At 39.8% G+C, this 7,479-nt stretch overlaps 1 protein-coding gene across 7 annotated transcripts in view; it reads left to right on the top strand.

Moving 5' to 3' along the window:
- Nucleotides 1–1,964: 1,964 nt before the first annotated feature.
- The window catches only part of NCOA1 (nuclear receptor coactivator 1), a 176,626-nt gene continuing 171,111 nt past the window's right edge, over nt 1,965–7,479 (top strand). For 6 of the 7 annotated variants that reach the window (XM_073215773.1, XM_073215777.1, XM_073215778.1 and 3 more), the window contains exon 1: nt 1,965–2,049. The gene's annotated coding sequence lies outside the window, so the exon portion shown is untranslated. Of the gene's footprint in view, nt 2,050–5,644; nt 7,361–7,479 lie in introns of those variants that run through there. The other variant, XM_073215772.1, reaches the window with a different exon arrangement.

Here is a 7,479-nt window from a genome sequence, read left to right as displayed (position 1 = left end):
TTTCCCCTTCCCCTACTTTATTTTACATTTTCTTTGCATTTATCACCTCCTAGCAGACTTGATAATTTACCTATTTGTTATGTTTGTTGTTATTACCTGTTTTCTTTGCCCTGTTCCTAAACCTAAAATGTAACTTCTGCAAGGATAGGGGTCCATGTTTTATTTCTTGACATCATACTGAGCACTCATGAATTCTAATAGTGTTTCACACTAGTCTTGTTGAGTTTTATAAGAATAGGTATTCATATTACATATAAATAACAACTTTTGGAGAGTCTTTTCCTTTCCAGAATTAATATGCTTTGTTTTCTTTTTCTTGTTTTATTGCATTATTAGCTAAGCCTTCCAGTGCTGTGTTGAATAGTAAATCTGATTTCCCTTAGTATTATCTTACTCTTAACATACATGAGAATATATGTTTTTTTATTCCTCAGAATAATGTTTACCATTAGTTTCTGATAGGATTTAATAAAATAAGTTTTAACTTGCTAGGAGTTTTTATTTAGGCAATTTGAATTTTATCAGTGGGAGAGAGCACATGAACTCTCTCTAGGGGAGTATTCAGCATCTTGTGATGGGGCCAGAAGTCCATGTTCCTCACTCTGCCTCTGTTGACTCCAAGTTGGCAGGAGATTCTTCACTACTGCTGGTCAGGGATGGGAGTTCTTGCTCCACTGAATTCTCTTTGACTTGGAGAGGCACAAATGTCTCAGTATTGCTCCTCAGATAACCTCCACAGTGGGGAGGGCCCTTTTACTTTTGGGCAGTGGGAAAGGCCTGACTCCAGTAGGCCTCTTCTGATTCCAGCCTATAGCAGGGAAAGGGCAGCATACCTTGTTACTGCCAGGTGAGTGTTTAAGCTCTCCATGTGATCTTCACCAACACCAAGGGGAAGAAAATCTCATTTTCACCTGGCAGGGAACAGCTTTACACTGGCCTTCTCTGACACCACCGTGGTGAGGAGTACGGGGTTCCCTGTTACAGCTTAAAATGGGTAGAAGCGTAGGCTCCTCACTTGACCTGTGTTGGTGTGGGTGGGTCCATAGCTCTGTGTGTGTGAGATGTTTGGGTACAAAGCTTTGTCTAGATTGGCCCTTTCCTGATCTTTTGGCTATGGAGAACAGGATTTTGTTTGTTTTTTGGGGGGTGATCTGAGCCTTTTGGTATTTCCAGTTTGCCAGCTTCTTCAACTTCAAGTCTGGGATATTTAAGGCACAAAAGAAAACCTATAGAACTCACTACTATGTTGTTTTCCTTGGATCTTGAGATCCCTATCTGGTCTGCCTTCTCTCCACCTTCAGTGTTTTCTTATGTTTGTTATATAAGATGTCCAAGACTTTAAGTTTTACTTAATGAGAGGAATAGGGAAAAATACATCTATACCACCTTCCCAGAAGGAGAAGTCCTGAAGTACTTTTAATTGCTAATTGTTTAGTTTTCACTATAGTTAAAATTCTATTTTAGTCTGCCATATGCTTCGTTGAGTAGAATTTTATCTCTGTGACTCACTTCTGGGGCTTCTAAAATTTTCTTTTATTGAGAGTGTGGTTCATTATCTAGCAATGGGCGTTTTAGAGTTAATCTTTCAGGCTTAATGACTTTTGGAGAATGATAATTTTCTATATCCCATTTTATTAACAATATATACATAAAATCTCTAGCTTTTGTTTGCTTCAAGAGAAGTGTCCTGGTTTTGTCGGGGGGACTTGGTGAAGGGGGTACCCTAGTAAACATAATGTTCTTCATGTAATTGTAGATTAATGATAACAAAATTTAAAAAAAAAGAGAAGTGTCCTGGTGCAGTTTATATATTAATTATAAATATCTTAATGAATTAATAATAATACTTTAAATAAATTACATTTATTCACTGCCCCCTCCATTTTCTAAAGTAAAGTACATCCATTTCATGTGATTGATCCAAGTAGATACAAGTGACTGTGGTATTGTTTTCCTAATTTCAGGTTCCCTTTACAACTACATCAGAGAGTGAGTTAATACATTAAAAAATCACTAAATACTACTCTGAGGAATTTAGAAATAAATGGGGTAAGTTTAATGTCATCTTTTTTTTTGGTATCATTAATATACAATAACATGAGCAACATTGTGGTTACTAGATTCCCCTCATTATCAAGTCCCCACCACACATACCCCATTACAGTCACTGTCCATCAGCGTAGTAAGATGCCGTAGAATCACTGCTTGTCTACTCTGTGCTATACTGCCTTCCCCATGCCCCCCACTCCCTACGTTATGTGTGCTAATCGCAATGCCCCTTATTCCCCTTATCCCTCCCTTCCCACCCACCCTCCCCAGTCCCTTTCCCTTTGGCAACCGTTAGTCCATTCTTGGGTCCTGTGAGTCTGCTGCTGTTTCTGTTCCTTCAGTTTTTGCTTTGTTCTTATGCTCCACAGATGATTGAAATCATTTGGTACTTGTCTTTCTCTGCCTGGCTTATTTCACTGAGCATAATATCCTCTAGCACCATCCATGTTGTTGCAAATGGTAGGATTAGTTTAATATCATCTTAAATTGTGATTTTTATACTGAATTCCTGATTTGGGCCTGTAATATGCCAGGCATCAAGCTGACACTGGGAAGAAATCTTCACTTTGATTTTACTCTGCTTGTAGTGATTTTCAATTTTCTTGTGGATCAGCAACCCCTCTGCTTAAAGTTGCAGTCCCTTTTCGCATGCACACACACAGTGTTTGAGGATCTCCTCAAACCCCCAGGGGTTACATGCTTTGTTACTCTTTAAATATCACAACAACCTTCATAATTAGTGGTGTGTATTAATATTTTACAGTGAATACCCTGGTGCTCAAAATGATATGTGACTTGTCTACGGCCACATAGCTGTCAAATACGAGTCTAGAATTGAAGACTTCCCTAAATTGTATTAGTTCCTTCAGTGCATCAACATTTTCTAAGGTTTTTGCTACTTACTGTCCAATTGCTGGTGTAAGAAGGTTACACCAGCTTTTTCTTTACTGTCAGCAGATGTCAGGCCAATTTCACTACATTATCACATTGCATGTTCCCCCACCTCAGTGTTTGCCAAATGATAATGTGCACAGTGATATTTAATTTGTTCCTTTGTTTGTATTTAGGTGCCTCTATCCACTTAAACATCTGAGTCTTTCCAGTTTTTATGTCATTATGTGTAAAGTTTTAATATATTAAGAATATCAAGTGTCATTCTGCAAATACTTTCGTCTTTTTTATTTGCCTTTTAATTTTATATGATTTTTTTTATGTATAGAAGTTTTGACATAAGTATTCAAATTTCCTGTAATTTAATTTCCTCTATTTCTTTCTTTTTTTAGTATAGGAATACCAAAGATTTGACATACTCAAGTGAATGCAGGCATACACATATATTCACAGACTTTTAAAAATTTAAAAACATAATGGGAATCTAAAAGATTAAGAAAAGGAATGTCATTTCAGTTGTAATTATTTGACTTCTTTTAGTCATGTTTATTGTCTGTTGGTTTTTTGTTGTCTTTGAATATTTTTTGTTTAATCTTCTGGAATTTTTATAAATGATGTTATGTAGAAATCTAGCTTCTTGCCCCTAAAATAGGTAGTTAATTCTGATAGCATTTATTGAATGTTTTTTTCTTATGAGCTGTTCAAAGCCTACCTTTATCATATGTAAGACTCCCATATATATTTGTCTGTACTAATTGACCTAATTCTATACCACTGCATGATTATTATACTGTTGTTGGGTAGTCTAATCCAGGGAGATCTTCCTGCACCGTAGGTGAGGCCTCAGCTCAGGTCTTGACTCTGATCCAGAAAGAATTCATGAGCAGGTTGAGCAGGTACAAGTGAAGAGTAGTTTAAATAAAGCAAAAGTACACACTCAGGGAAGGAGTATGGGCAGCTTGAGAGGTGAGCAGCCCTTTTGGTGTCAGGTTGGGTGGTCTTATAGCTGATGCTCAAACAGGGGGTGGAATATTCATCAGGATAGGTGGGGATTTCTCAATAGGGAGGGATTTCCAGGAAACAGAGTGATACCCTCTTTTTGTCTTTAGATGGTCTGCCTGGGAACTGTCATGGTGCCAAAGGGTGTGATTTTTAGTATGTTAATGAGCATATAATGTATTTTGAGGTGAAGTGAAGGTCAACTTCTTTTCCATGTTGGGACTAGCTAGTTTTGGACAGTTTATTATCTATATTCTACTCCCCACATCCTGCCAGAATAGTTCACACAGACTGTTTAATATGTAAATAAGCAGGTAGCCCAATGTAAACAATGGCAGAAGTCACCCTCCTCATCCCCCCTTACTCCCCACCCCCCATGTCTATTTGCCTCCTCTAGCAATACTGTTTTAATGTTATTCAAGCTTTCAAGTTTCCCTACTAATCTTTCAAAAATGTTCACCTTAGTAGTGACTCTATAGCATCTTACTATGCTGATGGACCGTGACTATAATGGGATATTGTGGGGACTTGATAATGGGGGGAATCTAGTAACCACTGTGTTGCTCATGTGATTGTATATTAATGATACCAAAATTAAAAAAAACACATTTGTCTTGCTTACTTTTGGTATTAATTCTTATATATTAACTTTGGAATCTATTCATCAAATTAAAAAAATTAAGATATGAAGGATTTTAATTAGAATTCCATCAAGTTAAAGATTCTTTTGAGGGAAAAATTGCTATCTCTGTATCATTACAACTTTATGGTTGGTCAGTTGTGTTTATCATTGCTCAGTTCTTCCAGTCTTTGCTGTACTTCTTAATGTTTCTTCTATATATATGCATCTTAGAGGAAGCAGGAGATCTTCCTTATGCTGGCTCCCAGGAGTCTTTTCCTGGCCTTCTTACTAGAAAGCTGGTTTCCTTCTCATAAGAGTCTATGTGCAATTTCCCCCACCCCAGGTGTTGCAGTTATACCCCATTGGGGCTCCTGGGTTAAAGCAGTAAGGGGGAAAAAGGCAAAAAATACATGGTGAGGATTCCCCCCATACTCTTCACACTGCCCTGGTTCCTTTTTCTAGTTCCTTAAGGTGGAGAAACTGGTTTTCTCTTAGGGTTTTAAGTGTCGTGCCTCAGTAGTACAGTTTTATGACTTGGATAGCTTCAAGGCAGGGTCAACAAAGAAAAAAATAAAAGGAAGTAGGAACTCCCCCCACCTCCACAACACATACACTCCCAGATGCCCCTTTTGCTCCAGCTGGAAAAGGGAGGTTTCTCTTAAGAGTTTTTGCTGTGTGCACCTACTGCATAATTCTAGGACTCTGCCCATCCTCATGTCAATGTGTAAATAAAGAAGGCAGTTTTTAAAAAAGAGCAAACTTACCACCATATTGATTGTTGACTTCAAGTTTTGACTTCCTTCCCTGATGTGGCTGCCATTGTTTACTTCTCAGAGCCCTCAGGTAGTTCCTTTTTGAAATCCCTCCACAGTTTTTAGTTGTAATTGAAGGGTCCCCACCAGTAAGATGGCAAACTTCCGGCTTCTCTTCGGGGTCCTCAGTTCCCGCCGGCGCCACCTGAAGCCCAATCACCTCTCACCCCCCTCCCAATTCCAGCACCTAGCCAACAGCCACCGGCCCCGTAGAAGTGACACCTCAATCAATTCATGCCCCCTCCTATATAACCCAGCACCTTTCCCTAATAAAGCGGAACTCTCCGGTGAATTGCTGCTATGTGTCGCTCCTTTCCTTTCAGTAATCACTGGGTGAGATAGGCTGCAATGAATGGGCTTACTCCAACTTGGCATTCAGTGAAAGTCATTTCATTTTGAAAATAATTTTTGTTCTTATTTTCTAAAAAGTCTGTCTTGTTCCTAGTTTACTACATTTTATGAACAAGCTTTTCTGATTTTATGTATAGACAGGCCTCTTGAATCTCTCTGAGGATACCAATTAAAGTTAAGAATGTTATATTTCTTTTTGTTGCCTTACTCTCTGGGTTATTGTGCCCCTGCTTTTTTGTCTTAGTGCCTCCCTTACTTTTTATTAAATAGCTGGTGGACCTTGGCTGTTCTTATTTACAGTATTTTCAAATGAAGATCTTAATCAGTGGTTGTGCAACCTGAATATATATAACAGTCCTTTGGGAACCCAGTTTAAATGCAGAGTTTGGCCTCACTAACAAAAATCTGATTCAGTATATCTGGGGTGGAGAATTTAAACATTTTACATTATTCTCATCCTGGTAACATCTTGGTAACTGACTTAATTCTGCAAATGTCAGCAGTCTCTTTTACAAAGCATTGTCTTCTTACTGAATATCATTGCTGTCCGCAGGACTCTGCAAGTTGGCTTCTCACTTGCTGTGGGAGTGGGAGGTGGAGTTCCCTTTTTCTTTATCATGCGCTTGCAGGGACAAGGCTAAGGAGATGGGACCTGTCCCTCCCTCAATTTCTGCTGTAGGAAAGGAATTTATCTGCAGGGAGAGTTTTGATTAGTTCTGAGTTGTCTTCCTTTTTCTTTTCTTCCTCCCTTGAGATTGCCCCTAGCCTGCTGTTATCACCATCTCAAAGTTCGCATTATAAACCCTCTGACAGAGACTTTAGACTCACAGCAGATACTGTAGCCAGCATTTTTTATTTGTCATGAGAGTTGTGCTGGTCACTTTTGGTGGTTTTTCACTCAGTTGTTCTGTGGCCTGCCTACCCACCATGAGGTGTTTAAGAAGAAGAGATTAATGAATGGGCCGAGTCTGCCATCTTGAACTGAAAATCCACTGTTACTTTTAAAGTGATACTAGTTTCTAATGTGCCAAGAAGTATCCTTTGAATTCTCATTGTTGCTGTGGGAGGAAAGGGTTCCCTGCTCTGGGAAAGTTCACTATGAATTTGGTCAGACTAAATAAAGACAACATCAAGTTGTGGGAGTAAGAAAAAGGGGGGTTCATACCGTGTTTATTCTACAGCAATAGATCTGTCTCTCCTGACTCTGGCACTGCTCCCTCCTGAGTTTGGGGCTTTCTTCCCTCCTAGCATTGGGGCTCCCCAGCTTCCCTCCTGCTGCTTCCTCTCTCTGCACCCTAATCTCTCCGCTTCTAGCACTGTGATCTCCCGCTGGTGGTTCAGTCTCCCTGCTGCTTCTGCATAGCCGCACTGGGGCTCTGCAGCTTTCCCCCCCACAGCCTGCCTTCTCTCCTGGCTCTCCCTTCAGGCTTCCCTTCTCCACTCCCCACTTACCCACCTCTAGCACCAGGAGGAGCTCTGTGGGCAGGTCTCTATGGTGACTGGTGGATGCCTTACCAGTTACCTGCCAGGAACGGAGAAGAGGAGAGAATGGATGTTTCCTCTCTAGCCTTCCCCTGGGCCAGTACTCCCATGACTGACCAGTGGCACTGTCACATCTAAGCATCCTACCGCTCTTGTAAGTATGCAAAGCAGGTTCTTTTATATATATACAATGGTTGCTGTTAAGGCCAGGTGGGAATCCTGGACAGAAATTTCCATTTTCTCTACACTAATGTAAAATAAACGTCATAAAAT

This window comes from Manis javanica, chromosome 1, assembly GCF_040802235.1.
Source record: "Manis javanica isolate MJ-LG chromosome 1, MJ_LKY, whole genome shotgun sequence".
In the NCBI taxonomy this organism is placed as follows: Eukaryota; Metazoa; Chordata; class Mammalia; order Pholidota; family Manidae; genus Manis; species Manis javanica.
This window is presented reverse-complemented; position numbering and strand designations above follow the sequence as displayed.